The sequence below is a fragment of the Mus pahari genome, chromosome 18 (assembly GCF_900095145.1).
Source record: "Mus pahari chromosome 18, PAHARI_EIJ_v1.1, whole genome shotgun sequence".
NCBI lineage: Eukaryota > Metazoa > Chordata > Mammalia > Rodentia > Muridae > Mus > Mus pahari.
The window spans coordinates 25,660,148-25,676,968 of NC_034607.1; the positions used below are offsets into that span (position 1 = coordinate 25,660,148).

A 16,821-nucleotide genomic window follows, 5' to 3' on the forward strand; every position below is an offset into this window, starting at 1 on the left:
TGAGTGGTCTTGGTTTCTGTTAGTAAGATTCCTACGTTTCCCTTTCGCCATCTGGTGATCTCTGGAGTTAGTTGTTATAGTTGTCTCTGGATGGAGCTTGTTCCTCCTGTGATTCTGTTAGCCTCTATCAGCAGTCCTGGGAGTCCAGCTCTCTCCTGAGTCTCAGTGGTCAGATTACTCTCTGCAGACAAGCTCTCCTCTAGCAGCAAGGTGCACAGAGGCCTGGCGTTCAGATCTGCTTCCTGGCTGAAGATGTAGTCCCAAAAGAGTGCCTGTCCCAGAAGATGTTTTGTGTCTGCAGTTTATTCACTCACCTGCACAGACTAGCCACTGAGGGACCCTGGACACAATATGACACTCTCACCTGCTTTGGCAGATAGAGCCCTCACAGGTGGCNACCTTTCCTCTGGTGAGGAAGGTGCCCAAATTTCTGGAGCTGGAAACAGGGTCTGTCCCAGAAGCTAGGTTGCTTCTGTCTATCCCAAAGCTATGTAGCTTCTGTGGTCTTCACTCTCACCAGTGTAGACTGGAGCCTAGGTGAACCAGAGCAAAGATGGCTCCCCACCCAGCTCAGGCAGTGGGAGCCCTCCTGGGCAGACTCCTGTCCTCTGGAGGGGAAGGTGCTCCTATGTCTAGAGACAGAAATGGGATCTTTCTCAGAAGCTGTGTTGTTTCTGCAGGCTGTCCTCTCCTGGCAACTCACTGGAGTAAAGATAGCAAAGATGGCTCCCTTACCAGCTCAGGCAGTGAGAAACCTCTAAGGGCAGACACCTGTCCTTTGGAGGGAAAGGTCCTGGATGTCTGGAGCCAGAAATGGAGTCTGTCCCAGCTGCTGTGTAGCTTCTGCCCTTCTCCCATAGCCTCTTCCCTATATAACCCAGACATTTTGCTTAGTTCCACTCTCTGCCTCTCTGTCTTTTGGCCTATTGGATGCTGTACTTGACTCCCCTCTCCCTTCTAATCCCCTTCTTCCCACATTGTTGAGGGCTATGATCACTTGGTGTCTTCCATATGTGTCTGCATCTGGCAATGCTCTCCCATGTATCTGCAATAAGCTTTCTCTTCCACCATGCATAGGAGCCGTTATGTCTTTTTCTTTCTTTATTCTTTCATTCAAACAGCACTGCTGTCACAGTCACCTCCAGGATCTGGGTATTAGTTGCTGTGTTATACTTCTGCACAATAACAAAATGATATTTCATATTAAATGCAGAAATATTCTGAAATATAAAATATTGTGCTGAATAATTGTTGTCCCTGATTTTTCCATCAAAGGATGCTCCATCTGCATTATATATTGCCTGTAAATTACATTAACTCAGAGGAAATTTAAGGGTTTCCTCTCTTATTCATTCATTCATTGAAGAGTGTTCAGTCCTTTTACATGGACTTAAGATACAGCACCTGCACACAAAAATTGCTCAGATGATGATAGGTGAATGGCAGGTGGTACAGATAACGGCCACGAGTTATTTTCATCATGGTCAAGACGGCGAGTAACAGAGGGTGTCACTTCACTTGTGCTTCCAATATATATGACCAAGAGTAGTTAATGGATTTGTAGAAAATGACATTTGAAAAAAAAGGGAACAATCTCTGAAATCAAGCAGAGGCGAGAGCAGATGTGATGATTCTTTGAATTTTATATAACGGAGTGCAACTTAGAATGTAATTGCAGAGTCGCTATTTAGAAATGACAGGTATCACTGTTGTGATGTAGGAATAACTATGTATATCAGTTGCTACATTGGGATTAAAAAAACAAGGGCAACAGAAAGAGAATATATAAACTGGCTGATACTTAGCTCAGGTTCTTAATAGAGAAACAAAAGGATCTCTTTTGGGTTCTTAGATTTGCTAGTAAAAAAAGAATTTTAAAGCAGACTCAATAGGAAAATTTTATAGAGAGGAAGAGAAAAAAACAATGTGCAGGCAAGTTCTAAATCTTGGCAGAAGCCTACAGGAAAAGTTTGCAAACAGAGAAAGCAATGTGCTTTTAAGTCAGCATTCCACAAAAGCAGCTGGATCAGCAATGGCAGTGGTGGGAGAAGGGCAGTTTCAGAAAAGAACACCAAGGAATGGATGTTTAAGCTTTGTCTACTACCCAAAAGAAAAAGATAGCAAAAAAGTTACACTTTCCTGAGTCAGACATAAGAAAGTTGCACAACTTTGGGACAAACCCAGGCATATCAGTGCTGGAAGCTCTGCAATGGTATGGTCGCTTGTAGGAGTCAGGAGATCCAGGGAAAGGATTCACTTTATTTCATTAGGTGAATAGTTATTGTTCTGCCTACCCAGAAGAATTAGATATCTTGAAGTGACAGAACAAACTCCATGTCATGTCATGTGATGAACAGTTTTTGCTAACTTAAAACTTAACTCTTTAAAGGAAGGTTCAGTACTGTGCAATGCTTTTGCTATCTTGGTATGTTGGGTCTACCCAGAGATAGAAATAGTTCTTGTTATATTTCTTTGAGACATACACAGGAGATTTTTGTTGGAGGGCCTCAAGAAAGCCCATTTACTTCTACTGTGGCATAAGGTAATTTAAAATCTAAGGAAGCAGTTCCCTCTCTTGTGTTACCAAGGGGAAGAGGAGGCAGCATCCAAAGTCCATGAGGGAGGGCTCTATCTCTGCTTTAGAGCAGATTCTCTTGACATTAAAACTTTTAGGGACCTGGTGAATGGTGGTTCTTCCCCGTATTCTTTCTTAGTCCATTTGTCATTTTTATATAGGTGTGTGTGTGTGTGTGTGTGTGTGTGTGTGTGTGTGTGTGTGTACATGCATGGAGGTGTGGATAGAGATAGAGAGAGAGTTAGAGAATTCTGAGTATCTGTGACAGCCTTTTCAGTACATTAAATGTATTTATAATGTCATGGATAAATTGCTCAGCGGTTAAGAACACTTAATGCTATTGCAGATAACTGGACTATGGTACTCAGCACCCATATCAGGTTGCTCAAAACTGCATACTTCAAAGGATTATATGTCCTCTTTTGTATACTAGAATATATGTAATATACATGAACTCATGCAGGATCAGACACCCATGCATACAAAATTAAATAAACATTGTTCTTTAAACAAATTTGTTTATAGGGCAGGAGAAATGGCTCAATGGATAAAGATTCTTGCTTCCAAGTCTGAAGGCCTGATGTCCCCCATGTTTGATCCCTGTGACCTATGTGGGGGAATAGAAGAATTGGCTACCACATATTGTTCACTGACCTCCAAGAACATGGTATGGCTCATGTTCACCCGCACACAAGAAAATTAATAAATATGAGTGTTCCTTAAATTTTAAAGTATTTAGAAATGATGTTAGCTTATGGAATGTTTTAATGCAGGCATTTTTAAATTCATGACTATAAGCATGTCAATCTTCACTGTGTGTAAGTGGTTTTGAAGAAATCCTGAGTTCGAGGCCAGCCTGGTCTACAGAGTGAGTTTCAGGAGAGCCAGGACTGCACAGAGAAACCCTGTCTCGAAAAACCAAAAAAAAAAAAAAAAAAAAAAAAAGAAAGAAAAAGAAAAAAGAAAAGAAAACAGAAATCCTTAACTAGCGGTGGCTATCTCAAGCTTGATGGATTTCTCTTTATATCTTACATTCTCAGTTTTTACTAGGGCTTTGGTAATTGCTTAGTTGCTGCAGTGGTTATCTGTCAAGCCTGAGGACTTGAGTTTGATACCAGTAAAATAATGTTAAATAACAGAACCTAGAGATAGAAAAATGTCTCCACAGTTCTTGCTGTTCTCCCAGAAGGCCCGGTCTTGGATTCCCAGCACCAAGGTTGGGTGTATCACAACTGCCTATAACTCCACTTCCAGGTGGATTGGACATTCTTTTCTAGCTTCAGCTAATACCACCTTGCAGGCAGATAAATTAAATAAATAAAAATATTTAAGGCCACGTGTGTTGATATATTGCAAAGCCAGACCTGGAGAAATTTGCACATCCATGTATTGTGGGTCAGCCAAGCATTATTGGTTAGCTCTATGTGGAAGGTGATACCCCCTCTCTAGAAAGATGTAGATGGCACCTGGCAAACTGTAGCTGGGGTTGCCCTCTAGCCTTCTATGACATACACACATGTATCTACACACAGTCACACATATACAAGTAAACATGCACATGCTCACAGATTTTTATGTGGGCTTGTTGGACTGACATACATATGTCTTCAGTCCTGGTTTTAATAAGTACAAAAACATGCTGAAATTCAGTTATCCAAATGGATGCCCTTCCCATTTCTGCCCTCAACCTTCCTTTCAGTAGCTATGATACAGGTGACCTTTTGCTCTTTACTAAAGGGCCTTTTGTGCAGTTGACCAAAATCAGTACAGAAGGTAGTACAGGCTTAGACTACTAGAGAAGAAATATTTCCAAATATACCATGAGCAGGAAAATATTCAACTTTTCAGACTTTATTTCTCATTAATAAAGAGAACGTGAGCAGTGTTGATTTATGGGGAAATCTTTTCCCAGGAGAATAGAAGTCTGATTGTGCCTCGGATTTTCTTTTCCACTAAGATGCGTGATAAATGTCCTATTCCAATCACTGGAAACTGAAGGATTATTTTTTTTTTAAAGTAAATGCTTAAAAAGAGTGCCAGCAGTAATGGAATAATAAAATTGACAGGTTGAAAATGAAATGTCAGAAATATAAAAAGTTAAAGTTTTCATAGCCATATGAACATACCATATGGCACAAAATGTGTAAATTATGGGACTTTAACAGCTGGAGTATGATAAAATATTTTTTTCTGGAAAAACAAGAATAGAAGATTTTAACCAAGTTGTAGGGTTGCAGAATTATGTCTTGATAAGTAAAATTTATAATATTTATGAACTATGACTTATGGATTAATCCACATTTCAGAAAGAAGATGAGTATGATTTACTGTTTAATTGAAGTAAACAAAATCCATGTGTTTCTGGTTATTATTTAAGTTTTATTTTTAACATATGAACAATCATGTTAAGAAAGATAATATCTCTGTATATTCAAATTGTGTAATTAAATCATTACCATCCCATATTCTTACAGTGAAAGAGAATGAAGCAAGATAAGTCAGCCAGTAAAACCATTGCCACCAAACCTGCTTAACAGAGCTTGGAGCTCATGGCCCCACACTGTCAAAAGAGAGAAAAGAATGCTGCCAGTTATCCTGTGACATGCACATTTTCATGGTTTCACTTGTGTCCCCACTTTCCCAATACACAGAATAAAATAAAAATAAACGTTTAATATTGTCTTAGTCAGGGTTTCTATTCCTGCACAAACATCATGACCAAGAAGCAAGTTGGGGAGGAAAGGATTTATTCTGCTTACACTTCCATACTGCTGTTGATCACCAAAGGATGCAGGACTGGAACTCAAGCAGGTTAGAAAGCAGGAGTTGATGTAGAAGCCATGGAGGGATGTTCTTTACTGGCTTGCCTCCACTGGCTTGCTCAGCCTGCTCTCTTATAGAACCCAACACTACCAGCCCAGAGATGGCACCACCCACAAGGGAATCTCCTCCCTTGATCGCTAATTGAGAAAAATGCCTTACAGCTGGATCTCATGGAGGCATTTCCCCAACTGAAGCTTTTTTCTCTGTGATAACTCCAGCTCTGTCAAGTTGACACAAAATTAGCCAGTACAAATATGAACATCAATAATCTGTGTTATATAGCACAGAAAAGTCCTAAAACACTGCTTGGTACCCAGCAATCTCTTGTCATTGGCAATACCTCTCTTTTTGGAATGGCCATTGCTATTCATTCACATGGGGAAGCCAAAAGACTATGATGTGATACAAATCAAATCTGTCACCACGACTCTGTTGGTCTCCAATTCCTAATGTGTTACAGAACAGCTCTTCTTAATGTACATAGTTCATTTTTAAATTAGTTAGCAAAATTTTAAATGTACAAATACAAAGAGATGATAGTGTGTTTGTTAATAATTGTCAACATGAGAGGATCTAAAATCACTTTGTAAATAAGTCTCAGACAATGACTTTGAGGGAGGATTAAGACTGGACTAAGCTTTAATCCTAGCACTCGGGAGGCAGAGGCAGACAGATTTCTGAGTTCGAGGCCAGCCTGGTCTCCAAAGTGAGTTCCAGGACAGCCAGGGCTACACAGAGAAACCCTGTCTCGAAAAACCAATTAAAAAAAAAAAAGACTGGACTAAGGTGAAAAGAATGCTCTGAATGTGCCAGAGTCCTGAACTGAGTAAAAATAACCGGGAAAGCAAGCTGAGCACAGCATTCAGTTCCCTGCTCATGATGCCGCGTGAAGAGTACTCTCAACCATTTGTGATCATGCCTTTCATCTTGGATAGACTATGACTTCAGAGTGTGAGCCCAAAGAAACTCATTGTTCCTTAAGCTTTTTTGTTATATATTTTGCTGCAGTGATAAGAAAAAATAAACAATATTGGTAGCAATTAGGTTTATGGAGCTCTGCATTGAGAATGTCCTAAAGATTGACAAAGAGATCAACAGGTGCTCGGCTCCTCTTGCTGTTTTTGTTGTTGTTGTTGTTGTTGTTGCTGTTGTTGTGAGCAGAGAGAAGAAGCTGATGACCAAGATGACCCAAGAAATTTTGTAAGAGACAATTAGTTTTACAACTAAGTTTTTGCCTTCTTATCTGCACCTTGAGATGTGTCCTAGTATAGAGCATGTAGGACAAAGCATGTCTATGCATCTAATGTTTCATTATAAAAAACAATTCACTGGGAAACAGAGATGACTTGGTAGGTAAAGTGCTTGTTCTAAAAACATAAGGACATGAGTTCTGATCCTCAGCTCCCATGTGGAGAAGCCAGGTTTGTGGTGTTTCCCTCTATCACCAGAGTCAGTGCTGAGGATGAGCACAGACAGGTGAATCTCTGGGTCCTGATGGTCAGCAAGGATAGAAAATTAGGTAAGCTCTAGAATTCTTCCTGAGATACTCAATCACAAAAAAATAAGGAGGACATATAGCACGATTATCCAGCTGAACTGCCAGTTGATAGAAGGTCAATTGAAGGTAGAGAAGAACCAACTCCTGCAAGTTTTCCCACAGTAGAGGCAGTTGCAGCATAATCCTGGCCAGCCAGATGAGTCCAAGTTCCAGCAATGATCCTTTGGGATAGAGAATACTTCACAAGTGTTAAAGCTCAAAAAAGCCACCCACTCTCAGATGATCCTCAGTGAAATAACTATGGGAAATGACAAATAAAGAATTCTGTGACTCCACATGTGCGTGTCCATGCTTCCTAGCAGCCACACAGTAGAGGTAAAAGTTAATATATTTTAATTTTCCTCATCAGAGAAAACAAAACAATCAATAAAACAAAAATGATTGCATTGTATTCTGGAAGTAGATTGGATAGAAATTTACCATATAGCAACTCTGATAGGGAGTACTGCAGACGATAGTAACAAAATGGTAAGCTGCCTTTGATTCAGCTTGAAATTGGTTTCCAGTTCTTGAATTTTTATTATTTAAATTTTTGTGAAAAAGTATACATTCCATTAATGGAAAGATATATTTTTCAAATCATATAGAGGCTTCATAAATTGTTTTCTTAAAGAATGATCACTAATGTAAGATCACTCACTCTTTCTGTTGAAATAATCAAGAAAAACAGACATGACTATATCCTATTTGAGGTGAACAGTTTACCCTAGGAATTAATTCTACATGGTAATACACATTATTTTTTTCTTGATACACACACACACCACACACACACACTATTGAATTTCATACCTTCTTTTTGTATCCACTGAAAACAATTAGTGCTGCCTGTATATGCATGGATATGAGGTCCAGACATTAAGAAGAGAGTGAGAGGCCTTTAAATTCAGCTTTAAACGGGATGTCTCCATCAAATCCATCCAAGCAGAGCTCAGGGAACTCTGTAAAAGAGGGAACAGAAAGAATGTATGAGCCAGAGTTGATGGGAGACACCAAGGAAAGAGTCCCCTAAATCAACATGAGGAAAGCTCATATGAAATCATAACTATTGAACACAACGAGCAGGGTCTGCATGGATCCAAACCAGATCTTCTGTGTATGTATTGTGGCTTCAAATTTAGTGTTTTCATTGAGTTCCTGAGTGTAGGTCTCAATGTGTCTTTCATTTCTGTGCCGTACATTGGGCTCTTTTCCTCTGTTGATTTATTTTGTCCAACTTCAATGAAATAATGTTTGTTTTATCCTTTTATATTTTATCCTTCGCAATGGGCACTTTTACTGAATCTAGAGCTCAGTAATTTGACTAGGATGGTGAGCCAGCGAGCGAGGGATCTCTGACTCTTCTTGCTGTGGTGTGACCAAAGCTTTCCGCCATTCATAGTTTTTCACCTGGGTGCAACTGATGTATTTCAGCTTTTTTTTTTCTGCCTCTTTTTAGGCTGGCTTTACACAGCTCTGAGGAGAAGGGTTTGATAGAGTCCTTCAAACAAGCAAGATGAAACAGTTTAAGAGCACCTACAGATGCATATATAGTGCCTGTTTTTTTTTTTTTCCTCAAAAGTCATTTATCATTATTAGGAACTAACTAGACAGATTTAATAGTTAGAGTACTAAAAAAAACAAAACAATGAAAACTGTCTTATAATTGTGCTTGCTTGTGAGTATGTCCTTGGCCACATACTTTTATTGGTATCAGTAGGAGGTGCTGGATAAATAAGCTTCCTTTTTTTACAATGCATTTTTATGTTCTTAGACTGGTAATTATCTTTTTTTCCTTTGTAATTCACCATTAATATATAGACAGCTTGGACATTTCAAAAGTGTTTCCTGATCCGTAGAAATGATGTTTGTAGGTCTGTTGAGCTAGCTTAAAGATAAAGAGAAATTGCCTGTCACTTTCCCAAGTTGTTTCAGTTCCCAGCATCTGCATTGATCAGCTCACTATTAACTGTAACTCCAGTTCCAGCGGATCCGGTACTCTTTTCTAATTTCCTTGTAAAACTGCATATATGTGGCATAGACTCATGGAAAGAAATACATTTACCAATATAAAAGTCAAATATTTAAAAATAATTTTAACAAGAAATAATTTTATTTTATAGACATACCCCCCAGAGAAGATTTTCTAATATAATTCAACAATTTTTTTTGCCTAATATTACCAAAGCAACAAATTTAAACAGAATGCCAACACAATCATCTAAAAAGTTAAAAAAAAAAATATGAAAGAAAGAAACAAGTAGAGTCACTGGATACAATGCAGTAGGCACCATGATGACTACTGGTACTGAGGGTTAAAATACTAAAATTATGTAAGGGAGACGCATGTGTTAGGTAATTGTATCTAGACATGAGCAGAACAAACAGAAAAGAATCTGGGAATACATTGCAGAAGATTAGTAACATATAATCTATACAGAAATGATGGTATTTGATCAGGGTAGTAAAGAATAAGTGGCCCATCCGGCAAACAGTACAAAATTAAAAGGAAGGCCTTATGAAATCTGGAAGTTCTACTACCTATAGAAAAATGGGCTGATAGATTAAAGCTCCTGCGAAGTGGCTATGCTATGAAAGGGCGTTCGGGTACCTAAGGGAGTGTGTTACAGAACATCTTTAGCTATAAAGAGATCGCTTGAAAGCTCTATACTGATGCATTAGAATGTGAAGGCTCGACAGTGGAGAGATCACCTAGGAGACTATTAGATTCTGAGAGGGCATTGAAGCCTCCAGCTGAGAGACTGGTTGGTGGTGGTGGTGAAGCTGACAGAAGCTGAGAATTTGACAGAAGCTGATGGCAAGGATTCATACAAGCAAAATGACCACTTCAAAACTCATACGACTTAATTGAGCTCTCTCCACACTGCCATTGCCCAGTGCTTAGTCAAGTGCAGGCAGCTCTTAGGATTTTAGAAGCATTTCATTACCACCTATTGCCCCATTTATTTTAGTTTTATTTCAGTGAACAAATAAATACATTATTCACTATGTGATGCAACAAGCTCTGCCTTCGAAAATTTTATTTCTCAAAAAGGAGCAGAATGTCCCTCTAGAAACCTTCAGAGCTTTGTACTTTGAGACATTCAAACTAGTCATTTGTTTGTCAAGGGGAAGTGGATGGGAGCCAAGAATGTGACCTACATCGCTCCTTCTGACCTCTGAGACATCTCGGATACCATTGGCTTCTCATGGTTGAGGCTAAGATGCAAGGCAATTATTGACATTTTACTAAGTATAGGCTGTGGCTACAGTCAAAATAATCTCCTTTTAATATTTGCTTTTCATAGAGCAAGTACAGACATATTAACAAAGATTCAAGAATCAAGTATAGAGAAGGTTTGATAAAGACCATGCAATTTACAGTGTTACCATGACTTTTCTCTCTGTGTCTTCATTAAAATATGCAGGTCACTGTGAACTGTGGAGTCTGAGAAGAATGCCAAAAATGGATGGTTACCACGTCTGACTGTCTTGGATGCTTAACCATAGAAAATAGTGGGCTCACATTAATAAATGTTTTATGCCATTGATATATTTCTTTCACTTTTCCTTTACACTAAAAGAGATATTTACAAAGTAATGCTATGAAGTGGTGGGAAAATGGTTCAGTATCAAAAATAACTTGCTGTGTCCGCATACGGAACTGGGGCCTGACTGAATTCGTAGCAACAGTGTGAAAATCCAGGCCAAGGTAAGAGACTCTGACAGTGTGACAGGCACAGATAGGAAGTTCATTTTCCTTGTTCCCTGCCAGCTTAGCTTCAGGTTTAATGAGAGACCTCATCCCAAGGGAAAAAGACAGCAAGTTACACAGCTGGACACCTAATCTCAACTTGCTTTCCACACCTAACCTCCTGAAACACACACTATTATGAAACCAAAGAGAGTGTGTCTCTCTGTATCCAGAGTCTGAAGGAGGCAAAGTTGTAAATTTTCTTTTTCGAGGGTTTGGGAGATGGGGTTGAAGTTATTTTTAGTTTAAAAATAAAAAATGGATTTCCAAGGTGGACAAAGTAATTTGTAGGTTAGAAGGAAGTTGAGTGTGTGTTGCGATAAATCTCCTTCTCAAATAAGCCCAAGCAAGGAAAACACAGTTCAACTAATATGAACACAAGCTTTGTGCTTAGATTGGGCAGATCTATCACTACACTACTATATTCTTCAGCTATGAGATTCCTTATAACTTGCGGTTTCTCCAGGCCATGTGCTTCTGTTCCATTTTCCTTCTATCTTTTCCTCTTCCATCTCCCTCTCTCCTCTTTCTCCTCATTCTCCCTAAAACTTTTCAGCTCCACCTTCCCTTCCACTGCACAATCACCAGCTCTAGCCTTTATTTACACGTTAAAATGGGGCAAAGGTTCATATGAAGTCATCTGAGCATGTGATTCACTCCTTGTCCTAGGCAACTCATCTAGGGGAAGCAGAATTAGCGACAAAATGCAAACAGCACCAGGCAATCCACAACATGTGTTGGTTTGTTGTAAGGTCTTATTCCAAAGACTTGAAATGAAAACTGAGCTTTTCTGGGAGCTAACTGTATCACAGAAGCACTCCTTGATGGGAAGGGCAGAGATACCCTTGATCAATGGCATGGGCTTTCAGGGAACCACCAAGTGCCCACTGACATGATTAACACTATTATTCTTGGGGAACAATGAATTAAGGAATGACACTGGTACCCAAGACAGTGGCTTATTTAGTTGGATTATGAATGATAATCAGGAAATAATCTTTATTTGGTGCCTTTTTTTTCCATTGAATCAAAGGAAGATTAGTTTATTCTGGGGTTTATTCTGACGCGCAGTGCTCTGCACCTCCAAGATGAAGTTGTGCATAAGGTTGGCATACCTTGTAGTGGTAGGATTTTCATTGTGCTCTTTATGGGATCGCCATTTGTGTTCACGACGATGTCCTGCACATTTTTCTGGCTCTGAAACTTCTTGAGTGTTTCCTCCACTTCTGCCAACACACAACAGCTCCAAATTGCCAATAGTCAGGGGAGTTCCCTGCCCTTCTGTAATTTCTTTTTTTACTTCTACAAAACTACTCCTTCATCTGGTCTCAGGAAAATTAATTTTATCATGAAAAATAGATGCTAATGAATACAATCCCTGGATACATGTTCCCAATTACAGCATCAGAATGATGAAATGAACAACCCTCCAGAATGAGGCGTTTGGGAACACTCCCCAACCAAATAGGATCTTCAGAAACAAGGCTACAAACTCTGCTGGAGAAAGCCATTTATCCCTATTATTAAGACTACGCCTTTAATCCCAGCACTCCGGAGGCAGAGGCAGGCAGATTTCTGAGTTCGAGGCCAGCCTGGTCTACAAAGTGAGTTCCAGGACAGCCAGGGCTATACAGAGAAACCCTGTCTTGAAAAACCAAAAAAGAAAGAAAAAGGCTATTAATATTAACATATTTCTGGAGAGAAGGGTAAGGACCTAAGGACCTAGTCTTTTATATTGCTGTGGAGAATCTGAATATTGCATGATCTTGAAGAAAGGAAATGATACTGATGCCATTTTTGTCTCAAATTATGACAAACAAGGGAGCCAACCTTATTCTACCTCTCTCTTGTTTGGTTTGAGTTTGAGCCCCCAAAGAAACCAAAACAAAGTCACAAATTTCCATGCTATAAAGATATATAGGAGTGTTTTGGACAGTGTGACTTGAGAAGAGCTGATCTTTATTCTATCCATGATAAACGTTAGACTGTAGGAGCTCAACAGAGGCAGCATGTTTCCTGGCACTGTGATTTGAATATGATTTAAGAAATAGAAGGCTTATGAAGTGAAACCACATCCCGAGATGTTTGCTGTCTATGTCCAAGAAAAATTAGGCACAGAATGAGAATGGGACATTAGTGATGAAATTCCCAATTTTCACTAAATGCTGTGTGTCTGGATAATTTCATAAGAAGGTCATAGTGCATGAGGGACACGGTATAAAAGACAATGAAGGGAACCAGTTTCATCATAGAGGACAAAAGTCAAAAGGAATCAGACCTTGAAGCAATCACAGCCACAGGCAAAAGGAGAGAGTGACTGAGTGCATGCCAAGTCCGCTATCAAAACTAATCATCATTGACACTGTATACAAGCCTCCTCAATTAAGAAACTGGAATACCATGATTGTTTTTGTTGTTATTGTTTTGATTTGTTTTGTTTTGTTTGCTTTGACCAAGGTTACACAGATGTGAGGAGCGGGTTTGGCTGCGGCCCCTAGATGGCGCCTGGGACTGCTGCCAAGTCTAAGGGCTAACAACTGACATCCTCATATCCCTCAAGATAGCCACGTCCGTTAAACGGCACTGCACAGATGCACCACAACGAAAGATCAGATGACGCGACAAATGTAGTCCTGAGCCAATGAACTGGGCTGGGGTGATGGGGAGTGAACTAGAGGGTATAAAAGGGGAAGACTGAGAGCGATCAGAGGAGAGGTGGGGATCATTTTAGTGCACATAGTTATGTTCCTGAAAAAAAACTGCTTTGAGAAGGACATCAGTTTTGTCGCTTCTTTTCTGCTGGTTGGAGATGGCAGCGACACACAGAAGAGATCTAGATAGGAGATAGAATTGATCAGAGCTTTCAAAAGAACACGCTGCCTCTGTACTGTATTGTCAAACTCATGATGCAGAAGAACAGCAAATTAATGCTCATTTGAAGAATTAAAATAATCTAGAAATAAAAATTTTACTAACAGGAAAAAAACTTATTTTCCAGGGTATATTTTTCATTTATTCCTTCCAGATCAGGACAGTGTTAATTTAAGACGTTAAAACAAAGAAACTTGAAATAGAGAGGCAGGTTTCCTAGAGATGCAGTGGACTAATCAGAAGAGAAACAAAACCTGGAGTAGACAGGATATTGACTAAGCTTGAGCACTTGGCATGCTGTTCTCTAAAATTACAGTGACAAATACAGTTCAATTCAGAGAAAGGATAAAGCACGAGAAGAAAAAGTGAAATCAGCTCTAAAGAAGCCCTACTCAGTCTTCATTGCCTCTGGAAATGTATTGTACCTTAATACACACTTGTAATCACACAGACAGGCAGAGTTAAGTACCCAACACGACATAAACAATGACAGCAGGGCAACAAAGGCTGCAGAGGAAACAATGACACTCACACTCTATGTGAACTTAACTGTCCTTTGACTTTTAAAAACGAAAACTTGAACTTGAAAAGGAACATAACTTGAGCACGTAAACAAGAAGAAAGCTTGAATTTCATTCAATTTAATTTTTGATTTGCTTCGATTTTAAAAGCCCAAAGATTAATGTAACAGTGAAAGAGGCATGATATTTTCATAAAGGCACGAAGAATACCCATAAGAGCAATGTTTGCAATGTTTTGTTTGTGATGTGTGTGGTAGGGAAACTTACGTTTGTGTGTGGTCACATGTAGAAGAGTGTGTGCCTATATGCATGAGGGACCCTAGGGTAAAGCACAGTGTCTTCTACAGTTGTACCCTACAGTATTAAATGAAGGGGAGCTCAGTTTTGACTAGTCAGGCTACCAGGCTGCCCCAGGAATTCCCTGTCTTTACCCACTAAATGCTAGAAGTATAGGGCAGTAAAGGTTACAGCACTGTACTGGCTGGTTTTGTGTGTCAACTTGACATAGGCTGGAGTCATCACAGAAAAAGGAGCTTCAGTTGGTGAAATGCCTCCATGAGATCCAGCTGTGGGATCACTAATTTTCTCAATTAGTGATTAAGTGGAGAGGGCCCCTTGTGGGTGGTGCCATCTCTGGGCTGGTAGTCTTGGGTTCTATAAGAAAGCAAGCTGAGCAAGCCAGGGGAAGCAAGCCAGTAAGAAGTATCCCTCCATGGCCTCTGTATCAGTTCCTGCTTCTTGACCTGTTTGAGTTCCAGTCCTGACTTCCCTTAGTGATGAACAGGAATGTGTAGGTGAAAGCTGAATAAACCCTTTCCTCCCCAGCTTGGTTCTTGGCCATGATGTTTTGTCCAGGAATAGAAACCCTGATTAAGACAAACACCAACCATGCTTTTCTATATGCTTATCGGTATGTGACCTCTGTTCCAAATTTACATATATATATGCTAGTAGATCTCAAAATCCTCATCTACTGAGCAGCCATGGAGGTGGAAAGAAGGAAAAGAATAGCTTGTTTGGGCCACAGTATTTGCAGCTATTGCCTCTATTAATCCAAGCTAATCTCTAAATCTAAGATGTAATCCAGAGCTCCAACCTTGAGATGGAAGCTGAGCATTAACTTCCTGCAAGGACAGCTCTTGGCCCTGGCTTTTCCTAGATTGGGCCTGCTATTTTGTGTCTGTTTCTTCTAAACCAAAGTAGTCTGTACTGGAGAAAGGCTCATTAAGAGTAAATATTGAAGGTGATAAAAATGGTTTCTCATCCTGTAGGCTGCTGCGTTGTCTAACACTGTCCTTTCCCTTACAGAAGTTTCTCAGTATCAAGAGGTCTTATTTAGTTGTTGATCTTAGAGCTTATAATATTTGTGTTCTCTTTGTAATGGTGTCTCCTGTGCCAGTGCATTCAAGGGTATGTTCTCATTTGTTTTCTATCAAGCTCAATATGTCTGGTATTATGCTAAGAACTTTGAGCCACTTGTACTTGAGTTTTGAGCAGGGTGACAAGTATGGTGATATTTTACATTCTTCTACATGTGGACATCCAGTTTGATCAAATCCATTTGTTGAAGATGATTTCTCTTTACCAGTGCATATTTCTAGCTTCTGTATCAAATGTCAGGTGTCCATAGGTGTGAATTTATATTTGGGACTTCAATTCAATTCCATTGATCATTTTGACTGTTTTTATGCCAATGTCATTTGGGTTTCATTACTATAGCCTTTTATTATCACTTGGAAATCAGTGACAGTTACACTTCCCATAGGTAGGTGTTTTTGTATTTTGTTTTTCTACGTTTGTGTGTTTGATTGTTTTGTTGGGGAAGGTATTAGCCATCCTGGTTTTTTTGTTTTTTTGTTTGTTTGTTTGTTTTGTTTTTCTAGATCTTTGGCTCTTCCGGATAACCAATCTAGTTGGATATGAACTAACCAGTGCCCCCGAGCTTCAGTCTCTAACTGCATTTATTTACATTTCAAATGCTATCACAAAAGTTCCCTATCCCCCCCCCCTCCCCTACCCACCCACTCCTACTACTTGGCCCTGACCTTCCCCTGGGCTGGGTCATATAAAGTTTGCAAGATAAAGGGGCCTCTCTTCCCAGTGATGGCCCATTAGGCCATCTTCTGCTACTTATGCAGCTAGAGACATGAGCTCAGGGGGTACTGGTTAGTTCATATTGTGGTTCCACCTACAGGGTTGCAGCCTCCTACAGTTCCTTGGGTACTTTCTTTAGCTCCTCCATTGCGGACCCTGTGTTCCATCCAATAGCTGGCTGTGAGCATCCACTTCAGTGTTTGCCAGGCTCTGGGATAGCCTCACAAGAGGCCTCTATATCAGGGTCCCTTCAGCAGAATCTTGCTGGCATGTGCATTAGTATCTAGGTTTGGTGGCTGATGAGGGGATGGATTCCCAGATGGGGTAGTCTCTGTATAGTCCATCCTTTCATCTTGACTCTAAATTTTGTCTCTGTACCTGTATCCTTTCATGAGTATTTTGTTCCTTACTCTAAGGAGGAATGAAGTATCCACACGATGATTATCCTTCTTGGTTTTCTTATGTTTTGCATAATGTATCTTGGGTATTCTAAGTTTCTGGGCTAATATCCACTTATCAGTGAGTGCATATCTAGTGACTTCTTTTGCGATTGGGTTACCTCACTAAGGATGATATCCTCCAGATACATCCATTTGCCCAACAATTTCATAAATTCATTGTTTTTAATAGCTGAGTAGTACTCCAT

General features: G+C 39.7%; 1 pseudogene; it reads right to left on the reverse strand.

The window, feature by feature from the left end:
- Positions 1–11,648: 11,648 nt before the first annotated feature.
- The window catches only part of LOC110335476, a 35,599-nt pseudogene continuing 30,426 nt past the window's right edge, over positions 11,649–16,821 (reverse strand).